The sequence below is a fragment of the Meriones unguiculatus genome, chromosome 7, assembly GCF_030254825.1.
Source record: "Meriones unguiculatus strain TT.TT164.6M chromosome 7, Bangor_MerUng_6.1, whole genome shotgun sequence".
Lineage (NCBI taxonomy): Eukaryota > Metazoa > Chordata > Mammalia > Rodentia > Muridae > Meriones > Meriones unguiculatus.
The window spans coordinates 110072904-110096094 of NC_083355.1; positions in this window are offsets into that span (position 1 = coordinate 110072904).

Genomic DNA, 23191 nt, shown 5'->3' on the forward strand with positions numbered 1-23191 from the left:
ATTAGAGGCACACACTGCTGTGCCCAGTTGGGGGTGTGCAGGCCCTAATGCCTGTGTTTTCCTGATTGTGCCATCTCCCCAGCCCAGGAGGTACCTTCATGAGTGAGTGTTAGTATATACAGACAGATAGATGTTGTGCATCACACACAGGCACACGCACACATACAAACTCACACACACTCATATCAGAAAAAGCTCCATTTCAAGGAATATGCCATGAGTTTTCTGGTCTTGGCCTTGGGCATTTCTATTTAAAGACTGTTGGTTTAGCCTTCCGGAAAATGACTGTTCCTCTGAGCAGTACTGAAGATCTCCGACCCTTTACCCCACCTCCCAGAAATCCCTCACCCCCCCCCCCACATTTCCACATTCAATTTCTTTTCATTTGTCCCCAGGGTGACTCTTGCCACAAAAAGGTTTAATTGTTGTTTCCTACCAAGGTCTGAAAGGTCGAATTTAATAATTTGTCTTTTCTTCTGGGACAGGTGATAGATGGGATACACTAACCAGTATTTCCTCCCCAAATCACGTTGCCACAATAGCCCTGGACTCCTTGAGCCAAGGAAATCCATCATGCCAAGGACCCTCAGAGATACAGAGGTCACCTCTAATCCCTAGAGGTGAGGGGTGCTGGGTAGCAGCAAGGGCCAATGTGACTCCAAGGCGAGATGTGGTGAGAAAAACTCAGGATCAAAAGTCATCTCATCTGCGTGTAGTGCTGGCTCAGTCATGTCCTTGGTTTAGGACTTCAGTAAAACTCCTTGTTTTGGGAACATGAGAATTCAAGTACCTATTTTCCAGAACACTTTGAAGGTTAACTAAAGGTCATTGGAGACCTTAGCCACAAAATCTGTACATGAATGTTTAACACAAGAACACTCCCATTTGCCTGTTTGATTACTCTTGTCTAGAGAATATGCCCTTCCAAAGAATGTTGACATTCATGTGGCATTCCATTTCTAAGCTAGCATCTGCTAGGCATGTCCACACGACATAGAAGTGTCTGTCTCTGTTCTCAGCAGGTAACTAGAGGAGCTTGGTAAAGGCCACGAGCATATTTTAATCTTTTCCCAGAAAGGTTAGCTTGGCGGAGCAAGGGGCAAGAAAGTGCTTCCTGAAGGCCATAGAAGAGGCCACAAACCAGCAGGAGAATCTATGCTCTGGAGTTGGCCTACCCCTGAGTCCTGACACCTTTCCTACATGAAGAAATGGAGGCTTAGGAAGGTTCCAGCATCCCATTCACAGATACAGCTACTGCCTGACCCAGGGCAAAAGCCATTTCTGAGATGAATGCATACAAATAACTGGAGACTGCCTTCCTGCCGCCCCCTGGAGGCTTGCCCTCCCCACCTTACTTCCATTCCACTGCCCTTCTTTGCTGTGGCTTCTCCTGGGAGCTGCTCCTATCTTCACACACTCCTGGTTCGGACACTTTCAGTGGCCTCCTCTAGCATTTGAGGAGGCTCACATGGAATCCAGGGCTTTACAGAGACCCACATGGGCTCGGCTGTCAAGCCTAAGCTCTGACTCTGAAGACCTTCTCAGATATCCCGCAAAGCCCTGGATCAGTATATTATTTCCTCCTACAATCCTTGTGTTTTCCCCTCCATGCTTGGGTTTACCTCTGTCTGTCTTTAAACACTTTTAATTATCTGTGTGTGAGTGTTTTCCTGCATGTATGTGCCTGCACTGCCAACAGCAGTTAGAAGGGATCACTGAATTCCCTGGAAATTTTCTGGGGTTAGCGATGGTTCTGACACCATGTGGGTGCTGGGAGGCGAACCCAGGCTCTTTGGAAAGGCAGAGCTCTTAACTGCTCTACTCTCTCTGCCCCTCCCTCTGTCTGCTCCTCTTCTCCCCTCTGCTCGGAGAATACTCCCCTGTACCTGCTTTTGGAGCTGTAGTAGGACAGGGCCTCTTCAGAAGAAATTGTCCCTCCTGCTGCCCATGGCACCTCCTGTGTGAGGTTGTCCCCTCACAGCCAGCTGTTGCATAAGGCCACCGTGCCATTCCATGGTTGCAAACTGGGACTGATTTTCCTCTGTGGCCCCTATTTCCTAGCTCAGAACCTGGCTTGGAGCACCTGATTAATGTGCTCTGTATGTTGAATGGGTGAATGAATAGATGGTTGGATGAATGCTCCCAGCACTAGGGACAAGAATGTGGGGTGGAATCTCTTGCCTTCTTTCAGAACCTGTGGGGAGGCACAGCCTCACAGAAGGACATGGCTGAAAAAAAGCTGTTTACCTCATGGTAGCTAGAAAGCAAGGCATTGAGGGGAGGAAAAAAAGGTGTGGGGAATCAAGAAAAAATATACACCATCAAAGGCATGACCCCAGTGACCTACTTCCTCCTACGGGGCTCTATCCCTTGGTGAAACCAGGGCCCTTATGATCCAGTCTCCTATTGCTAGCTCTACTATCTGTGTACTATCTGTGGACCTTCAACACATGAGCCTTTTGGTGGCTTCATTAGGGTTTCTATTGCTTTGTCAAAACACTAACCAAAGCAACTTGGGAGGAAAGGGTTTATTTGGATGGAAAACCAGGAGCCATGGGAACCCCTTCCCTTTCCAGAGAGGTGGACAGAACACTAGGAACCATGGCAACCCCTTCTCTGTCCAGAAGAGGTGGATGGAACACCAAGAACCATGAGAACCATTTTTCTTTCTGGAAGTTGTGAATGCAACACCAGGAACCATGGGAACCCCTTCTCTGTCCAGAAGATGTGGACAGAACCCCAGGAACCATGGGAATCCTTTCTCTGCCCAGAGAGGTAGATGGGACACCAAGAACCATAGGAACCCTTTCTCTTTCTGGAAGAGGTGGATAGAACCCCAGGAACCATGGGAACCCCTTCTCTGTCCAGAGAGGTGGGTGGAACCCTGTTACAAACCAGGTGCTGAAGGACTGCCAAGTGTCCTGTAGGAAAGGGATTTGTTGAAAATAAACCCCAGAATCACCCAAACCTGTCAACTAGCTTCAGGGTCTGTAATATGACAAAACTCTGGGTCCTTCCAAGAGTGACTTCCCAGTCTGTATTCACTCGTAGGTGGAGCAGGGCCTCAGTTTCTTAGGCACACTCTCAAGATGAAGGCTGGAGGTAATTTTCTGATTTGTTTTTCTGTTTTTGTCAACAAATAAGTCACTTCAGCCCTCTGGAGACTGAGAAAAGGAGAGCAGAAAGGCCATTAGCAACATTCCTTCCATATAGAAGAAAATGCAAGGTATCGGGAATTGTGTTAGTTGTACTCCTTCCTTACTGGTGGGAGAAAAGTCAGAAAAGGTAAAGGGATCTCCCAAGTCTACTTCTGGGGTGCTGATCTCTAGGCTTAAATGGAGGAAGAAGAATTGGAGCAAGGAGAAAGAGTGTGGAATTCCTGGGCAGTCCTGGCCCAGATGTGGTTTCCTTGGTTATTGTCCCAGTTCTCATTCTGTGGTCCACAGGCATCCCTGCTGTCCTTGCTTGAGGGGCAAAGTGGTTCTTAGAAAATGGTAACCTGTATTCCAGGGTGTAGCCTCACTGCCACAGAGTATTGTCCCATCAAGGGGTATGTGCTCTATGGGGTTCTATTTCCTGGACTCCAAGGTGATGGCAGGATTAGGACAATGACTTACCTAATTCCTTTATACTTGAGGTGGGTGAGCTACGGTGGAGAGACACTCCTCAAGTGACACAGGCTCATTCAGAGTAGGAGCCTAAGAAAGCAAGGCATTCAGAATGAAGGCAGATGCTGCGCTTTTTAAAGGATTAATTTCAGTTGTGTATATGTGCGTGTGTATATGTGCAAATGCACACACACGAGGGCAGCGTTGTGACCCACCCTGTGTGGGCGCTGGGACTCAGCTCAGGTCTGTAGAAGAGCATTCAAGCCGTCTCCCCAGCCTGATGCCAGGCCGCTGCTCTTGTTTGAGCTTCCTTGCGGGCCTAAGTAAAGGGTCAAAGCTTTTTAGCAAGGGACCTCAGCCTTGAACCCAGCGACACAAAGAAAGGATATCCACCTCCCCCTCCTCCGACAGAACGCTAGGGAAGTATCAGGCTAAATGTAACCCAAAGTATTGTTTAAAAGCCATCAAAGCGTCCCTAGATAATTTATCCCTGCTCTATAAAAATGAGCATTATTGAAATAGAGATTACCCACAGTAAAATTCACCGCTTGTATGTGGGTTTTGGCAAATGAATGAAGTCATGAAATCACCGGTAGCACTTACTAAGGAGGGAAACATCGAACACTTTTATCAAGCGGCTCTGTCTGGTGGGAGCTTCAGGAGTTGCTATGCCTACGGGGATTTTCTACACTTGCCTCAGTCCATGTATAGTCAGCTTTTGAGGAAGGCAGGTTTGGAAGTCTCCCTTGGTGAACATCGATTCCCTTGTGACCATCGTACCCCTTCCAGCACAAGTCACAAAGCTGGCGGCACAAGCCATACCAAGTTCTGAAGAGGCATTCCCTGGCCAATGGCCAGCCTGAAGTCATGAATACATTGCTCATTCCAGGGTTGTGTTTCTCTTGGTGCTCACCACACCCAGGCAGCATCCTCTCCTGGCTCCCATTCCCCTCTCATCCACGTTTACATAACACTTTACAGTTTAGAAAATGCTTTCACAACCACTTTACAGTTTAGAAAATGCTGTCACATTCATTTGCTTATTTAATCTCTTCCTGCTTGCCTGAAGCAAATCAGACCCTCAAATGACTTTCTGCGGAGTTGGGTCATAAGAACACTCTGCTGCCTCTTCCTGGCCAAGAACTGGGCTGTCCTGCTGATGAGTCAGACCGCTCCATTGGCACCAGCTGGAACCTGCTCAGTGCCCATCCATCATACTGTGGTTTCCATACTCACTAAACTCACACACCAGATGAAGCAGGGAGTGGATCCAACAGTCATTTAGAACTCAGGTTTCTGCAGCCAAATCCCTGCTGCTCAGGCTGGGACTTGGGAGAGTGTGAAAAAGCAGTGTGGAATACGAATCCAGAGTGAGTCCCAAGAAAAAGTTATTGCCTTTTTTTTTTTTTTTTTTTTTTTTTTTTTTTTTGCATAGCTGTAAGGTTTAAGAAAAGTTCCAAGGAGAGTAAAAAAGGAAGGTAGTTTCCCTGCAGGACGTGGCAGAGAAGGGATGGGAGAGGTATCGTGGAGTCTCCTTGGCAATTCCCTGGTTAAACCAGGTTACCATGGTCAGATCAAGGACACAAGAGATGATGACTTGGGAAAGGGAGAACTTGGGTCCTGGTACTGACTTTGGTGTCAAGTGCTCTCTGCTCTCCAAGAAGTGTTTTGCCTTCTCTGATCGCCATATACATCTGTTGTAAAAGGTAAGTTGATGACAGTGATAAATGCATGCTCCCAGAACTGACCTCTTGGACTCTGTGTTGGCTCTTTATGTGGACTCGGCACGGAAAGGCTTCCCGGCCGTGGACTGCCTTTCATAAACTTTGTATTCTTTGTAAACCCTCAAGGCAGAAAACTGGCCAAGCCTCTGTCTGAAGAGCACCATCACCTGGCTGTCTGTTTTAACAGCACTTCTAGCCTCTGTAAATGTCACAAAGGTCATCTCCAGCCCCTCAATAGGTTCCCAGATTATGCTAATTTCAGGTGAAAAGTATGAACAAAAAAGCCACCAATCCCTGCACAGGAAAACCCAGCAATCCCTGAGTTCCCACAAGTGCAGTACTTGAAATCCCACTAATCCTTGCTCTGGAAATCTCTGCCTAGAAAGCTCCGCCCCCTAAGAAATCCTATAAAAGGCTGTGTCTGCTCAGTTCCCTGATGTCACCTCCTGGGAGAAGATTCATTCCTCCAACACCTTGGACCCTTCCAAGAAATCTCTTGTTTTGGGGGTTTGCTTCCTCTTTCATCAAGAAGCCAAGAATCAATGAAGAGAAGGGAAGAAATGGAGCAAAGAAATGGAGAGGGGCTGAGCTCCTGAGCTTAGCAATGTCTCTGCTGAGGAGGCTTCCTCTTAGAGCTGTGTGGTTCCTGGGCAGCTATGTTTCAGGACAGCATTCCACTGGCATGTGGACACCTCAGAGCCATGTGGTTCCTCTGCAGGAGTTTCAGGACACCCTTCTATCCAAGCAGGAATGCCAGCACTCTGTTTTAGTCAGTGTTCTTTTGCTGTGAAGAGGCAGCACGTCCATGACAACTTTTAACTGGGGCTGGTTTACTTTAGAGGTTTAGTTTATTTTCATGGAACAGAGCATGGTGGCATGCAGGCAGACATGGTAGCTGAGAGAAAGCGACACACATTTGAAGCTCCAGAGCCCACCCCCAGTGACACACTTCCTGTGACAAGGCCACGTCTACTCCCACAAAGCCACACCTCCTAATCCTGTCAAGCTTTGCCACTCCCTAATGACCAAGCATTCAAACACAGGAACAGGAGCCAGCCTATTCACACCACCACAGACTCACCACAGAGGAAGGGAGCTGGGAAGGTACATTAATTAACGAGTTAATTTCTCACTGGCTGTGACAAAAGCAGTTCTTAAAAGGCAGAGTTTATTTGGGCTCACTGAGGATCAGTCCATCGTGGTGGGGAAGCATGGTGGCTAGAGCCAGGAAGCAGAGAGGTAAATGGTGCTGCTCATCTCAACTCCCGGTTTTCTGTTTTATTCAGCCCAAGACCCCAGCCCATGGGATACTCCTGTCCCCATTCAAGGCATGTCTTTCTGTCTCAGACCTTTCTGGAAACACCTTTACAGAGTCACCTAAATCCAGTCAAATCAACCATACTGCACAGTAACCTTCTAGCAGCCGGAGACTCTGAGACACTGACATTGTCTCCCTTCATTCTGTTCCATGGGGGCTTCCAAGGGCAGCATCAGAAATGTAGTGTGACAGTGTGCCCCTGAAGCCTTCCTGTCTCCCTGTAAAGGAGAGCCCACCAGGAGGAGGGAGACCCATGCCTCCTGCTGAGGGGTTGAAAGCCCAGGGTCCAGTTCTGAGCCTCGTGTTTGTCTTTTTCACTCATACAGTAGGTGCTTGCTGAGAACCCACTTTGTACTGTTGTACTTGAGGTCATATGAAGGGACCATGATCCCCACTCTCCCTGCCTCAAAGCTGACATGTAGCAACTTTGATAGGGGAGAGGAAGGATACAGGGAGGCAGAGGCAGCTGGCTAGATTTCAGATAGAGCACCAGCTATTGTTGCTATTACGAAGTCATTACTATGGTGATGCCAAGGCTGGGGGTATTAAACAGTAAATGAGGCAGGAAAGGCCAGAGAGACACCCTTGGGAGAGACTTGGAAAGGGATCTGAGGCCCTGACAGGATTATCAGGCAACCAGGCCATCCTGCCTCCCCGAGGATGGCACCAGGTCTAGTGAGCACATGACCCCACATCGGAGGCATAGGTACTTCCCAGGAAAAGATGAGAGGGATGAACACCACACCATTTCTGCCACAGGAGACAGTGTTAGGGGACAATGCAACCCCTGTGCCCTGGAGGACTTTAGAGAGGTTACAAGTTCCTAAGAACATCTTATCATTTAAAGAGGCAGAACCTTCAATGTGCCTGCAGCTGTAACTGAGGCCTTTCCCCTCTAGTGCAGAGTGCTCAGCAATTTGGCCAGTGGTGGCTGCCACATGCGTTTCTTGTTCATTGTTCAGAAACTTATGCCTTGGAGTTCCGGGCAGTAAAACACCAGAGCTTAACACAGCTGCCTGTCCCAAACACTTCTGAGAACCTAAGTAATGACCAAAGTCATTTATAATATTTCATAAACTTCAGGCTTACGCAGAACATTTGATACATGTCACCCTACTATCATACCCATTTTCCATATGAATAAACTGTGGCATGGAGATGGAAGGGCCCACAGTCACACTGAGGGGTGATGAGGGTCATGAAACTGTGACAAGCTACATAGTGCCGCTGGCACACAGAGAGCAGGCAGGCTTCTGGGTGTGTACTGCCAGGGAAAGGGGCTCACGAGAGGAGTCTGGTGATGTGTGGGTTCAGAGGGCACCTCCAGAGGGCTCTAAATGAAGACACAGTGTTGTAGCGGAAACATGTGTAAGATTCACCGGATGTCTTAAGCCCAGGGGTGCACGAGTCACAGAGGGTCTTAGCCAAAAGCAGAGCCATCGTGGGCAAGCTGGGAACTGGAGGTGGCCTTTATATCCCCTCAGTGGTGCCCAAGTAATGCAGATGCTGACAGATGGGTTTCCAGATGAGCTGCAGGGTCTGGGCTGTGAGGCAGGCCCGAGACAGAACCAACTGGTGATCTTGGACAAGTAACCTTCTTCGTCATCTGTAACACTATACAAAACAATGAAAAGTAAAGATGAAGGACTGGAGACATGGCTCAGTGAATAAAGTACGTGCAGTATAAGCATGAGGCTCTGAGTTCAGATTCTCAGGCCCTGTGCAAATGGCAGGTGGAGCAGAGCATGCCTTCCATCCTGGTGCTGGGGAGACAGAGACAGAAAGATGCCTGGGGATTGCTGACCCGCCAGTCTAGGCGAATTGGTGAGCTCTAGACCCTGGCAAACAAGCAAACAACAAACACTCTTTAAGTGAAATTGTGGCCTCTGCATGTACATGCATCATACACATGCATTCACAAGTACAAATACACACATGAACACCGACACATTCACACAAATAATACAAATAAAAAAAAAACAACAATTTCTTTCTTTTCTTTCTTTCTTTTTTTGAGACAGGGTTTCTCTGTGTAGCCCTGGCTGTCCTGAAACTCGCTCTGTAGACCAGGCTGGCCTCAAACTCACAGAGATCCGTCTTCCTCTGCCTCCCGAGTGCTGGGTTTAAAGGTGTGAGACACAACCACCCAGCTGCAAGAGTGATTTCTAAGAGTAATGAATCTGCTTCTCAATACAGCACAATTGGTGTACTCTCACAGTCCGGCTGCCCAGCTGCTCCCCAGCCCTGGGAAGCTGGTCTGCGGCACACACCTGGCCACTCCGTCAGCTCCTCAGGAGTGGACACTTTTCCCTTCTCCCAAGCTGCTTACAGTGTGTAAGGATTGTGGTGCTGTCCTACTAAGGACCCAAGGGAAAACAACAACAAAATGAATAACAAATCCTTAACTTTACAGATAGAAACTAAATGGAACAAATCCATTGCCTACATCTGAATACCTTTCCTCATGGCTTATTTTGACATGCAGGAAACGAATTGCCATCTATCCCCCAAACTAGCTGCTTCCAGTCAGAGCCTGTGGATCATGATTGAATGGAGATGGCCATCTGTTCCAGGGTTAAAAAAAATATCCAAATTAAGCAATATATGGATCAGACAGAATCAGCCTTAAAATTCTGTGGCTGCTCCAGGAAAGGTGGAATTGTGGCCTCATGGAATAGTCCTTCTCTAAGCACAAGGCTGTGAGTGCAGCTGATGCCCAGCCCTCACCTCCAAAATGAGTCTTGAAAGGACCCAGTAGATTCTAGAGTGTTAGGTGAAGGGCAGTTTTCAGAGAGGCCCTGGCACCCCCAGCAACTGACACTTTCCCACTGTGCCATTGAGTCATTGCTTCTGAAGGAATTCACATGCAGTGTACCTGGGCTCCTACTGCTTGCCCCTGATGGCTAGACCACAGCCAGGAAGGACAGTCAAGCCGAGAATCCAGGTCACTGGCCTCCCAGGGCTGCAGGGCAAATTCTTTTTATCAGGTGGATATCCCCAAGGATTGTGTTTATCCCAAAGTGCAGAGAGACTCCGCTCCAGTTATCACTGGCTTTGCAAGATCAACGGCTGGACATTCTTCACAGAACATGTTGTTTTTTTTTTCCCTTTTAATGTGTCTGTGTGGGATGTATGTACGTATGCTCTCCTGTGCATGCTTGCACATATGAATTACTTATAAAATAAAGATATTGCCTCTTTGTTCAAGGGTTTTGGTTTTTATTCTGAGGTCTCACCTTGAACTCTTTGTGATGGTCTGAATAAGAACTACCCCCATAAGCTCACCTCTTTGAATGTTTAGTCTCCAGGGAGTAGAGCTGTTTGAAAAGATTAGAAGGATTAGGGGCTGTGGCTTTGTTGGAGGAAGTGTGTCACTGGGGGTGGGCTTTAAGGTTTTAAAAGCCCACGCCAGCCCCAATGACTCCCTCTTCATGTTGTCTGCAGATCGGCATGTGGAACTCTCAGCTGCTTCTCCAGCACGTCTGCCTGCATGGGACCAAAACGATACACACTAAACCTCTGAAGCTGTAAGCCAGCGCCCAATTAAACTCTTTCTTTTATAAGAGCTGCCTTGATCATAGTGTCTCTTCACAGCTATAGAACAGTGACTAAGACATTCCTGGACTCAAGCAATTCTCCTGCCCGAGCCTCCTGTATGCTGGGTTTGCAGGTGCGTGTAGTACCTGGCTGCAAATATCTACTGATTTGTTTCCCTCCCTCTTTCACCCCAGATTTGCATTTTACTGGGATCCATCTGTTGTTTTCTGTTGGACTTTTTCCTTTCTATTACTATTACGCTTACTCTCCTCTCTCCAGATGTTTGTTAAACATCCATTCTAGTCCCACCAGTGTGACACTGATTTTTCTCATGTTTCTGTGTCTCCAAATATATCTGGAATGCTTTCTGGCTGGCAGAGGGAGAAGCTCTTCTTGTGCCCTTAGCACTTCATTTTCCGGGTGACCAGAGGCCTCCATTAAAGCAGTTTGACACTGTACACACCTAGGCATTCTTTTTTATTATTATTGTTCTTTTAAAATATTTTAAATTTTATTTATATATTTATTTATTATAATTTATTCACTTTGTATCCCCTACACCTAGGCATTCTCATGAGCCTTAGAGGGCCTTGGGAGTTCATTAGAATGTCAAAGGTCCAGCATCATGAAAGGGAGACTTAATCACCTCTACACCAGCAGGAAGGAGAAAGAGGACAGACAGTTAATACATAACTCAACACGCTGCCATCAGGCTGTAACCCTCTTTGTACTCAGTGATAATCCCATCCAGAGCCATTGTTTCTGGAGACCTTGCCTGTCACCCGGCTTTTTATGAGCAAGAAAGTGGGTACTCATAGTTGGTATAACATGTCATATTCTGTTATGCTGAGGGTCATCACACACAGGGTTCATACTCCAAGTTCTTAAATACGGTCCTAAGCCTATCTCCCCAGATTGGCTAACCTTGTAACATATCTCAGCTGAAGGTTGGGTCCAGTCTCTCATGGTAGACTCTGATTTAAGATCTTGGGTGAGACCCTCTAGCTGCAGGGCAGATCGAGATGGCTTCTCTCTAATATCTCTAGCAGTCCTGAAGAGGCAAAGAGAAATGCATTCATTGTTCTTGGTCTCAGCATATATACTGTCAAGTGGGCGTCAAGGAATTCTCTGCTTTCTTAGTCTTGTGACTGGTTATCTTGGGAAAGTGATATCACTGGGTTCTGGTTATGAGGTGCAGCCTTGTGTGTCGAGGGGTTCCTGACTAAGCTACTTCTATATATCTAAGAGGTTTTTAAAAAAATGATTATGCTTACCATACATCACTCTGGCTGGTCCTGCCTTATTTGCCTCTGGAGGAGACACCTTGATTTTTACTTTCTTTGCAGTTCCTGTTCATAGAATCCCCTTGATGGTTGACTCTCAGTATGCAAATGAGCTTTTGAGTAAAGCAGCACCTGGAAGATCTGCCGGAACCTGTCATGGGCATTGAACACCTGCGGGTACGTACCTCGGGCACTGACCATCTGCTGATGCTGTTTCATGGGCATTTACAACTTTCTGACCTCAGTGCCTAGCATCTTTGTTTCCTAGTAGGAAACTGAGGCTCAGGGACTTTGGGTACTCACCTTTAGTTTCTGGGGGGGGGCTCAGTTTACAAGGGTTCTTGACGTCCCTGTTTGGGCCCTTCTGGTTCAAATGAGAACGTTGAGGTCCAGGCAGAGGCAAAGCCACATTGTCTATGTGCTCTCCAGCAGACTCACTCTGCACACATAACTGAGAGCTTTGGGGGCCATCCTTCAGCTGGTGTTCTATCAGGCTGGGCTTTTGATCTTGCTCACTGTGATTCCTCCAAATAATTGTTAGTTCAAGCCTACCTGGACCAGTAGCTATCTGTATGGAATTTCTGCTTCTAAAACACTCTCACTTTAACCACTTTGGCTCCCTGTTTTGGTTGTCCTTGAGCACAGATGAAGTCGAAGACAACTGACAAAACCCCTGTGGCTCTGCTGAAATGACCAGCATTCTCATCAGCGTGCACAAAGAAAGAAGAAATAGCTGAGCTCAGGAATGCCATGTGCTGTGTTGTCATGAGTAATTCTGTGTGTCAACTTGGCTGGGCCACAGGATGCCCAGACATTTGGCCAAGCATTACCTTGGGTGTTTCTGGATGGGGTTAGTGTTTGAATCACTAACACTGGGAACACTGTCAAGGTCATCCCTGGGTGCTAGTTCAGGGATCTGAGTCTCCTTGAAAGAGATGGAGAGCAGAAAAGATTTCTTCCTAAATCCTTTTCCTTGGCATTCTTTGGGGAAGGCAGGTTCCCTACAGGCTGGCTCTATTTTCTGGAGATAGCCCAAACCATGCTCTTTTTGGAAAACCAGGGCCAGGTGTCTGTCTCAGTCATCTCACACGGGCCGTCAGGTTCTGTGTCAGAGCTGTCCCAGCAGAATACCTGTCACACTGAGTGAGTGGCACTCAAAGGATCACCTCTTGTAGTCATCCCTGAACTGCAGTTGGAGATTGACAAAGACACCATGTCAGGCAGCCCAAAGAAGAGAGTGATGGGCTTGGCAGTTACGTGCTGGTATTTTTAGATCCCCAGCTTTCTGGGGACCGTCTCCCCCCATGCTGGTGTGATTCTAATAACCTCCAGCCACTCTGAAGGACAAAGACTATCTCCAGTTTCAGGAAATAGGATTTCACATCCAAAGGGATCCTGGAAGCCACTTTCCCCCTTCTTCAGATATGCTGGGTGTTGTGTGACATCTATTTACCCCAGACAGGACACTTATGACAGACAGAAGAAACAGTTCCACCTGGAACTATCTTAGCAAATAATGAGTTTGTAGAAGTTACTTACAGGAGCATGGGTAGCTCAGAGGCGGCTCTATCATGGGTAAGCCCACCCCAGCATAAGTGGTGACTCAGGAAAGCCACATCTCCAGAGCTCCCTGCAGGACTTGAAGGCAGCTGGGTGGGAGAGTATTGTCTCACACCAACTACCACTGCTTATACTGCCTTGGGGAGGGGCCTTGTAGATCTTGTGAGTTTCAGGAGCTTCCTAGATCTTGTAAGTTTTGTACACTTCCTGAATCTAATAAAATGTTTCAATTCAGAGGAAATGGAAAGTCAAAGCTACACATTAATTAAGAAAACTGGAGCTCAGTGAGATCCCACCCAGCCTTGGCCTCAGCTCTCTCTACCTGTGTTCTTTGAGGTTGACAGAGTGCTCTTTCAGAATTCAAATGTGGTTTGGGGAGATGGCTAAGGGAGTTAAGTGTCGATTGTGCAGGCATGAGGATCCGTGTTTTGTTCTCCAACATCCGCATACCTCAGCTAACTGGGGCAACATATATCTGTAACCCAGGCACTAGGGGACAGAGACGACATATCTCCAGGGTCCACTGACCAGCCAGTCTAATCCAAACATTGAGCTTCGGTTTTTGTAAGAAACTGTCTCAAAGAATAAAGTGGACAATGTTGAAAACACCCAATGTTGCCTTCAAATCTGGTCCCATCCCCTTCAAGTCTGGCCTTGCCATCTCTCTGATTAAAAAAAAAAAAAAAAAAAATCTTTCATTACCTGTAACTGAGAGGTGCCTATCTTAGCACACGAAGCTCAGCAGCATCTGGCCCTGTGTGCTGGAAACTATATCAACCCGGCACAAGTTAAAGTCATCTGACAGAAGAGAGCCTCAGAGGGGGGAAAAATGACTCCATAAGATCTGGTTGTAGGCGAGCCTGTAAGGCATCTTCTTAAGATTGATGGAGTAGAGCTCAGCCCATTGTGGGTGGAGCCATCCCTTGATTGGTAGTCTTGGATTCTATAGCAAAGCAGGCTGAGCAAGCCATGAGGAGCAAGCCAGCAAGCAGCACCCTCCACGGCCTCTGAATTAGCTCTTGCCTCCAGGTTCCTGCCCTATTTGAGTTCCTGTCCTGACTTCCTTCAGTGATGAACTTGCTTTTGGTCATGGTGCTTCGTGGCATCAATAGAAGCCCTAAGACAGCTTGCATGAAGGCTTTCCACTGAACCTGCCCCTTGCAGGTCTGTGGTGGGACACATGCTCCAAACCTCCATGTTTTATCAGGCTGGTCCTCCTGCTGGGAACTGTCACCACGCTTGGCCATTCACCTATCCTTGTAGAAGGGTAAAGCTATCTCTTCATGGGGTGTTTCTGACCCCAGCCTGGGAATGGTGTAGATGGTCTTCCTCTGGCTCCTGTGTCATTCCATAGTCCCCAAGATGGCTTGGTGTTTGTTGTACTTTCGTCACTTTCTCTAAACTCTAAGCTACCGAAAGACAAGGGCTTGGTTTTCAGCTCGAACACAAGGTGACTAATATATGGAGGGAATGTTTGAGTACAGGAGTGAGTAAGTACCCAGAGTGCTACACAAGTGAGCACAGAGGGGTTTCCAGACTAGTGTCACTCCCTCGCTTAATGCCTGATTAAAGCCTCTGACGAGTCTGCTATGGAGTTATACCACTTGCTGTCTTAGTGGACCTGCACTTCCATCTTCAAAATAAAGAAACATATTTCTTTCCAGTCTAAATGGTGCCTGTCACACTGCCACAGTCATGCTAGGAGCTCATTGGTAGCTTCCAATCAACGAGTTAAATAGGGCATGCCAAAAGCCACACACCGCTCAGTATTTTATCACTCTCAGGGCAGAGCTCCCTCTGTTGGTCATCCCTGGAACCGCACGGGGTCAGGCTTGGTTGGCTCTGTTGACTTCATTTGACCTCCCAGCCATCCATTCATTTTATCATCTGTTCATCTTAAGGAATCGCTGTGTGAGCTCCATAGCCCCAGCACTGTTCCAAGGGTGAGATGAATGATAAACAGGGAAATCATGGCCCTCCACTGCCATTTTGACAGACGGGAGGGAAAAGAAGTTTTCCAGGAGTAGTGGAAACCCAGGACAAGAAAAGGTTTGGCTAGGGACCTCAGCAGAGGTATAGGAAGTCTGCCCACCACATTTAGTATCCTCAAAGTGGCTATTGAAGCCATACATTGCAGGAGCTCCAGGGAGTGGAGCGAAGCTCTTCAGCCTAGAGAGGAAAGGGCAGGGTCCCCCAAGGCACTCAGGACACCAACAGCAAGCAAAGGACAGTGAGGAGACATTCAGTTGCTTAATTCACCAGCAATCTTGTGCTCAGATCGAGACTTGCCTGATTCAGATGCAGACGTGGGGCAGCTGAATCTCTGGCAGATCCTACCCAGTGCTCATCAGTTGGGCATTTAGGTTGTCTCCATGTTCTAGCTTTCGAGACCAGATAAGCAAGGAGCATGGCTTTGGAGTAGCATACCTTTGGAGTAGGATGCTGAGTCCTCATGTGGTAGGCCTACTGTTAGCTTTTTGAGGTTTCTCCACGCTGGTTTCCCTAGTGGCAATGTCTTGGTCAACATGTGTTGTCAATTGTTTTCTTGATTTTAGCCATCTAACAGCAGAAAGAGGAAGTCTTGAAGTGGTTTCAGTGTGCATTTTCCTATTGCTAAGGATGCTGAGCAATTTTTGAGTTATTGCTTAGCCATTTTTATTTCTTCTTCTGAGAACTTTATGTTCAGGTCTATGGCCCATTTTTTAGTTTGGTCGTTTGTTTCCTTGGTTGTGGTTTTTGTTCTTTCTGTATTCTGGATATTAATCCTCCATAAGATGTATAGTTGACAACAATCCTCTTCCAGTTTGTAAGTTTCCCTTTCCCCCTGTTGATTGCTTCCTCTGCTGATAGAAGCTTTTAAGTTTTATAAGGTCCCATTTGTCATTTGTTGGCCTTAATTCCAGAGTGAATGGAGGCCTATTCAGAAAGTCCTTTCCTGTATCTACCCTCTGTAGGGTACTGCCTGTGTTTTCTTCTAGCAGTTTTTTCTGCATTTTGGGTTTCACACTGAGGTCTTGATCCATGTGGAGTTGATGTTTGTTTGTTTGTTTGTTTGTTGTGTGTGTGCATTTGTGTAGGGCAGTAGATGTTGGTATTGTTTCATTTTCTATGTGAGGACATCCAACATTCCCAGCACTATTTGTTGAAAAAACCCATTCTCCCCACTCCGCTAAGTACTCCCTGCTAGCTGGTGTTCACCCAAGTCCTGAGCTCTAGGGCTACAAGTGAGGGGCCAACGCCTCAGAGACCAGGGTCTTGCTCTGGTCCTTCATCTAGAATGGGAGAACCAGTGTACAGTGAATGGTCAGAGAAGAGAGCTTCACTCACCAGGCAAATGGCCCTCAGGACAGTGGCCTTTGATTTGAGTCTTCCCACAACCTACCTCATGAAAGAATCTTGTGAAATCAAGACAGTCCCATCAGGGGCTAGCACATTAGCCTTCAGTGCATGGTACCTATCCTTGCTAGATCTCAGGGCAAGGGAGTCTACCTAGGTGCAGATGTACAGCTCACAGGTAAAATTTTAGATGTAACTTAAGCAAGTCATTTGTCCTCACTTTGTCTTTCTCAGCTGAGGGTTTGATCTCCCTGTTTCTGGTACCTGAAGCTTGCCTCTACAGTTTTTTCTGATATCTAGACATTTTGATGCAAAGGGACTAGCTCTCCTGTCCTGCTTAGCAGGTGGTCCCTTCTCCCATGGGCACTGCCCCAGCCATCTGAGGGGGTTGCAGCCTTTACTATTATATTTCTTAGAATGGCTTGCCTGAGTGACAGGAAGTCAAGTAACAGAAGTAGGGCTCTAAGGGGTAATACTTGTTGAGTGAGGTGGGAGAAAGCAAGTGTGTGGGTCCCCTGGAGACCAGTTCCCCCAACCTGGGACCTGATGTGTGGCTCGGCCTATCTGCTGTACACAGAAGCAGGCAAGAGCTTCATTGCCATTCTGGCCACACTCCTCTCAGCCCCTCCCAAGGAAACCCCTTTAGAGAATATGGAATGGTCTTGGCTGCCAGGATGTACCTGCCCAGGCATGATGCATGGACCCAGAAAGCAGATAATAGGCATAACTGTTCTCTGGTCAGCAAGGCTTTCTGAGGCTGATCCTCTACTCCCTAGTGGCGGCCTGAGCCCTGTGCTCCCACCCTGTGCCCCTGCCCACAGCACAGCAGACCTGGCAGCTCTGTGTTCTGTACCCGGTAGCTCACACTGCTCTCTCCTGAGCACAGGAGTGTCCTCCTATTGGCATTGTGCTCCTCCATCAAGGCTTAGTGTGAACAACATAATTTTTATGAAATCGCTTGTATCTTCTCCCTTTTATGATCCAGTTGCATGCACCTAGTACAGTTTTTCATTTTGTTGAGGATTCCAAGCCTCCTGGTTATAGCTGCCTTCAAATGTATTTTGTTTGGCCCGTCTTTTTTTTTTTTTTTTTTTTTTTTTAATTTTGGGAAACTTGGCTTTGAACATCTTGGCTTGTACACTCTAGTTTGCCATAAATTCCACCATTTCTCTGTTGTACATCCTATCCCAACACATATTTGATTACCTTGCTGTGGTCATCAAGCCTTTTGAATTTATTGTTTGTGTGTGTGTGTGTGTGTGTTGGTGTGTGTCGGGTGCTGTGGAGACTTAAGGAAGCCCCCTATCCCTGACAATAAGGAATGGAAACCTCAGTCTTGCAACATCAAAAGAGGTAAATTAGGCCAAACAGACAGTACATAAAAAGTGAATTCTTTCCCTAGCTCCAGTAAAGGAGCACAGTGCTTGTGACACCTGATCTCAGCCGGGTGCCAGACATCTGTCCAACAGCACATGTGTGGTAATACAGTTGTGGAATTGTAAGTCACTGAACTTACAGTCATTGTCACAACAGTGTCAAATGGCTGCACGAAGGCCAATGCTTCCCCTGTCTTTTCTTAATGTTTCTGTCTCTAGTGATGGCCGACACACAGTAGGCATTTGGTGTCTGTCCACCAACAAAGCTGATGTGAACACACATAGCTAACCTGCCTTGAGAGAAGATGCCTTGATCTGTCTCTAAGCCTTTGTACGAGGTCCTGGATGGGAGGAACTGATTAATACCTGGCAGATGGACAGCCCTATTTAAACAGCTCTGACATGAAAATTCAGAGCCATTGTTTCTTGCAGGAGCTGACACGCTGGGGCTCGTGCTCCATGATTTGTGGAGTCTGGCTCTGGTTTAAGGAGAGAGCACTGTGATTTACCTCCTAAGGCTTCCTTTTCTTTTCCTGATGATGGTGATGAATGCCCACAACTACATCAGAGGGTGGTGGTGACATACACAGCACAGGTGACACCTGACACCCAGCAATCCTACAGCTTAGGGAAGGAGGAGGTGGCATGTCCTCTGTGATCTTAGTGGAATACACAACTGCTGTAAGATGAAGGCGGAATGAGGAGTGGGGTGGCAGGCAGCATGGTCCACATGGGGATGGAAAACCTATGCTTAGCCTCCATGTCTTTTGTTGTTTTGTAAGACCGGGTTTCATGTAGCCCAGGCTGGCCTTGAACTTGCTACAGAACTGAAGCTGGTTTTGGATATCTGACCCTCCTGCCCCCAAGCTCCAGGATCTTGCAGCGGCATCTATACTAAAGATTTCTGATGTTTACATTTGGACAGTATGGTGCCCATCACACCTATCTTTAGCCACCAAAGCAGGTAAGCATTTTAGGACATCATGAAGTAGGACAATAATTTCTTTCAAAAGCTTAAGGCAAAAGTTGCAATTAGTCTTTCTTTCTTTCTTTCTTTCTTTCTTTCTTTCTTTCTTTCTTTCTTTCTTTCTTTCTTTCGCCACCGCCCAAACCCAAGTAACTGGATACAAAGAGCTTTTCTTTGTCATTCAGCACCTCACGGCATCCTCACAGGCCAGAGAGAGGTACCCAGAGCTCTGTTAGCATGTCCTTAAAGTCCTTTGGTCCAGGTGCATGTATGTAGGGGTGTGTGTGTGTGTATGTGTGTGTGTTCATTGTGGGTGCATGTGAGTGTAGGCCAGAGTTTTGCATCCAGTGTCTTCCTTAGTGCCTTACCAGCTTATTTTTAGAGTGAGCATCACTCACTGAACTCATCACCCATTAGGGTAGCTGGCCAGTGAGCTCCAGGGATCCTCCTGTTTCCAGCCCTCTATCCCAGTGTTGGGGCTGCAAAACATGTGCCACCACATCCAGCTTTTAGTTTCTTAACAAGAGTAGTGGAGGTTTGAACTCAGGTCCTCATGCTTGTGAGGGACAACTGGGACATCTCTGCAGTCCCAGACTGTGAAACAGAGGACAGACACAGCCGGTTGTGATTTGTGCAAGGTGAATGGCGCAGTTAGAGCTTGGCACTCTACGTCCTGGATACCACGGCCCATGCCTAGTGTGGTACACAACTCCCTGACCAGAGAGAAGACAAGGGTGCTGGACAGGAAGCCAGCCCCATCATCTTTCTCTTCTCATTACCCCCAGGCAAAAAGAGACAGACAAAAATGTGGACTGTGCCCATTATCCCACAACTTAGGCTGATGCTAATGACAGTGTTCTTCCTAGATTCATTCATTCACCATTAGGAACAAACAAACAAACAAACAAACAAAAACAGAAAGCAATGAATATCCCACATGCTTAATGTGATCTTCTAGACACTCTGACGACCCCCTCCCCCATACATGGGGTTCTCTAATCTTTCTAAATGGTCCAGAGTGGACCCTCCGGAAACAGGAAACATTGTCTACTGTGACTGACAATGTTTCTAAAAGGGCTCATTAAAAATTGCCCCAGACGGCCTACCTGATACTTAGTTTCTTTCTTCTATGATGAAGTTTTGAAACTACCTTTAAGTCATTCTCCTAGTTAAAATTTATCTTTTAGAAGCAAAAGAAGGATTTGGGGGTGAAACAATGGTTTGGGTGTGTGTTTTAGCGGGCTTAAATTATCCACGATGGTTTGTAACGAGATCTCATGTACTGTAAGAATTGTGTGGAGCCTTAGGGATCATACAGCTTTCATCTTTCAGGAGAGAAAAAAAAATAAAAAGAGACTGTGAGAAGATAAGTTGCTTCTTTCAAAGTTATCTTGCAAGCACGGGAAACAGCAGACAAGAACTCAACTCTCCTGGTACGCAGAATATGTGCAGAGCTATACTTCAGGGCAGACCCGATACGATCCCAAGTCTCTGTGATAAGGCCGAAGCCCTTCAGTTCTAATGGGGGAAAGGAGAGTCACTAATTAGAGAAGGTGGGCAGGGAGCAGGCGGAGGAGCCCCCAGTCTTTAAAACGAGCCTGTGCAAGCTTGCTTGGGGAACCCGGCTTTTAAAGTCTGACCTTCCTCACGCCTACAGTGGAAATGATGACCTTGCCAAGACGTGGGATCTGTGGTGCAGGCAGGCAAAGCGTATCGACCTTGAGGTGCAAATTCATGGGTCATTATTATTATCGTGTTGGCTTTTGCCTCCTCTCTACGTGAATGGCTTCAGAGGAACCTGTTCCTCTCTCTGTCCCGTGTCTGGCAAATTCCTGGGTCGTAACTTGTGAAATGTTGGGTTTTTTTGAAACCCAAGCAGCATGCGTTCCTTCACCACCCAGGATCAACACCTTTCCCAGGAGCTGTCTCTGTTTGAAATGGAGAGCCGAAGGCAGGTTCCGCAGGAGCCCAAGAGCACATTGGTGGGTTTGCTTACTATCACTTGTGTGCCATTATAGCTGTGTGGAATGAAGAAAGAGAAAGAGAAACACAGTTCCTGTCACCTCCCCAGGGGTCTTCAGTGGTGGTGAAAGCAGACAACTTTGGTATGGCTTCTGACAGATTGATAGAGAACCATTCTGTCTGAGTTGCGGGGTTGTGGGGTTGCAGGGTTGTGGGGTTTCGTGGTTGTGGGGCGGGGGGCGAGGAACATTGAGAATTTGATGGCTCTTAAAGTGGTGGCCATGATGCCCACCTCTTGGTGTTCCCAGCCTTCTGCTCCTCTCTCCTCTGGAGATTGGGAGACCCGTGTGATGACAACTGATGAAACAGTTGGTGATTCTGAAATTACACGTAGACACACATGGATGAACCACGTGTGTGGAGAGGGTAGAATGGCAGGATGAGTTAAGCCGTGGAGACTCAGACTACCCAGCTAAGGGCCATAAACTATATTGGGAGGAGAGAGAGGAACCAGTGAGAGTCTGGACACAGGGACTTTATTTAACATCGCCCTCCAGAAGACGCCAAATATGGGACATGGCAAGGGGGAGAAATTTGAGACAGGCAAGAGTCCCAGCAGAGATAGAAAAAGCCCGAACTTTAACCTAAGAGAGCATCAACACACACACTATAATATCTCATTTGACTTGTAAATTCTCAGAGCATGCCCATGTGTCTGCTGAGCAGTACTTACAGTAGGTTTTTGTTTCACACAGACTCCACACACACAGACAGGTTTATCCTGTCCTAGAAAATAACAGATTTGAGTTTTTGGAAAAAGAGAGGAAGTGTACCCAACATGAGCAAAGAAAGGATAGGGTAGAATATTTCCTCATCTTCCTGGAGAAGACCCATTCATGAGGAAACCAAGCGACCATCTTCACTTTCTGGTGGCCCCTGTTCCCATTATCATGACCCCCAAGACCTTAGGAGCCTTGAAGCAGGTTGAAAATACAATCAATGCAATTCTAGTGTCCTTTCCAAAGCAAACAAACAAAAAACCCTCACCCCGATACACAAAAGAAAAACCTCACCTTGAAGCCCCTCATGAACCAGCTCCGCCAGCAGGCACCCCAAGTCTTCTTGATCAGATCAAGATGTACCAACAGGTTCAGTGATGGTTTTGGATGGTTATCAGAATTCCTGGCTAGGAGTATGAACTTTCTTCTCAGTATTAGTTACTGTCCTATTGCTGTAATTAAAACACGATGACCGAGGCAACTTACAGAAGGAAGCTTACAGTTCCAGAGGATTTTGGGAGAGAAGAAGGCAGCAGGCAGTGGGCAGTGAGCAGTGGGGCAGGAGGAGGAAGCTGAGAGGTCATATCTTTAAGCACAAAACAAGAGCAAACTCTAACTGGGGTCTTTGAACTCTCAAAGCCAGCATCCACTGTGGCATACATTCTTCAGCAGGGCGGCATGTCTTAAACCTACCCAGACAATGCCACCACCTGGACGCCGTTTAAACACCCGAGCCTACAGGGAACATTCTCCCTGACACTACCACAGGGTCTCTCTATTTAACACAGGCTAGCCTCAAAGTCATGATCCTCCTAGCTACATAGCTACGTATGGGGACTACAGGTGTGCACACCCCAAATGGCTTGGAGCCAAGTACTCTCACGTAACAAAAGTGAGGAAATGAGTTAACCCTAAGAGAGAATCAGAAGGTGTTTAGTGGTGGTGGCTGTGTTCTCTGTAACGAGCTGGGGCCAATAGCCATGATTTCGGAGATGTCCTTTGAGATAAAAAGAAACAATATATGCAAATTTCCTGGCACTGCACACATGCTTCCCATGGTACCTGGGACATGGAGGCTGTCTGTGGTCTGAACGGTTAGTTGCCCCCCCCCCTTTTTTTAATCTCAGCACCAGGGACACTATTGGGACTGTCTTCATTTCCTTCATGGACATCCCACCCCTGCCCTTCTGCAGCTCCTCAGACAAACTTACTTATGTTTTTCTAATCCTGATGTCACTGTATTTCCATCCTTTGGCTGGAAAGATCTTTTGATGACACAGGTCTGGTTGACATGCTGTTTAGAGAGACACCCCACACCCTGCTATGGCGTAGAAGACTCCCTGGGTCTCTCCTTTTCTCCTCCCATTTCTTTCAGTCCTCCATATTCAGGTGTGCCTCAGTCCTTCACCACTTATTTCCTGGGTCCTTCCTTTCTATCTGTGTGCCTCATCCCATGTTGTCCCTCCTTCTCAGAACTGTGTCCCATTTCTTCAGGCAGGTAGGCCCCCTCGATGCCATTCTAAATTCAACGTATTGTACAACTTCTTTCCCCATCTCCATAAAAGACAGACCTCATCCTTTTTTTACTCTCCTATTTGATCGTCTTTCTGTAACACCACTCAAACGTCCACAGACTGGGAACTCACTGAAGGCAAAAGGTGATCCCTTACTCATTTTTGTGTCCTCCCTATAGGATGAATATTCACTATGAATCAGTGCATGAATGAGCAAACTCACCTTT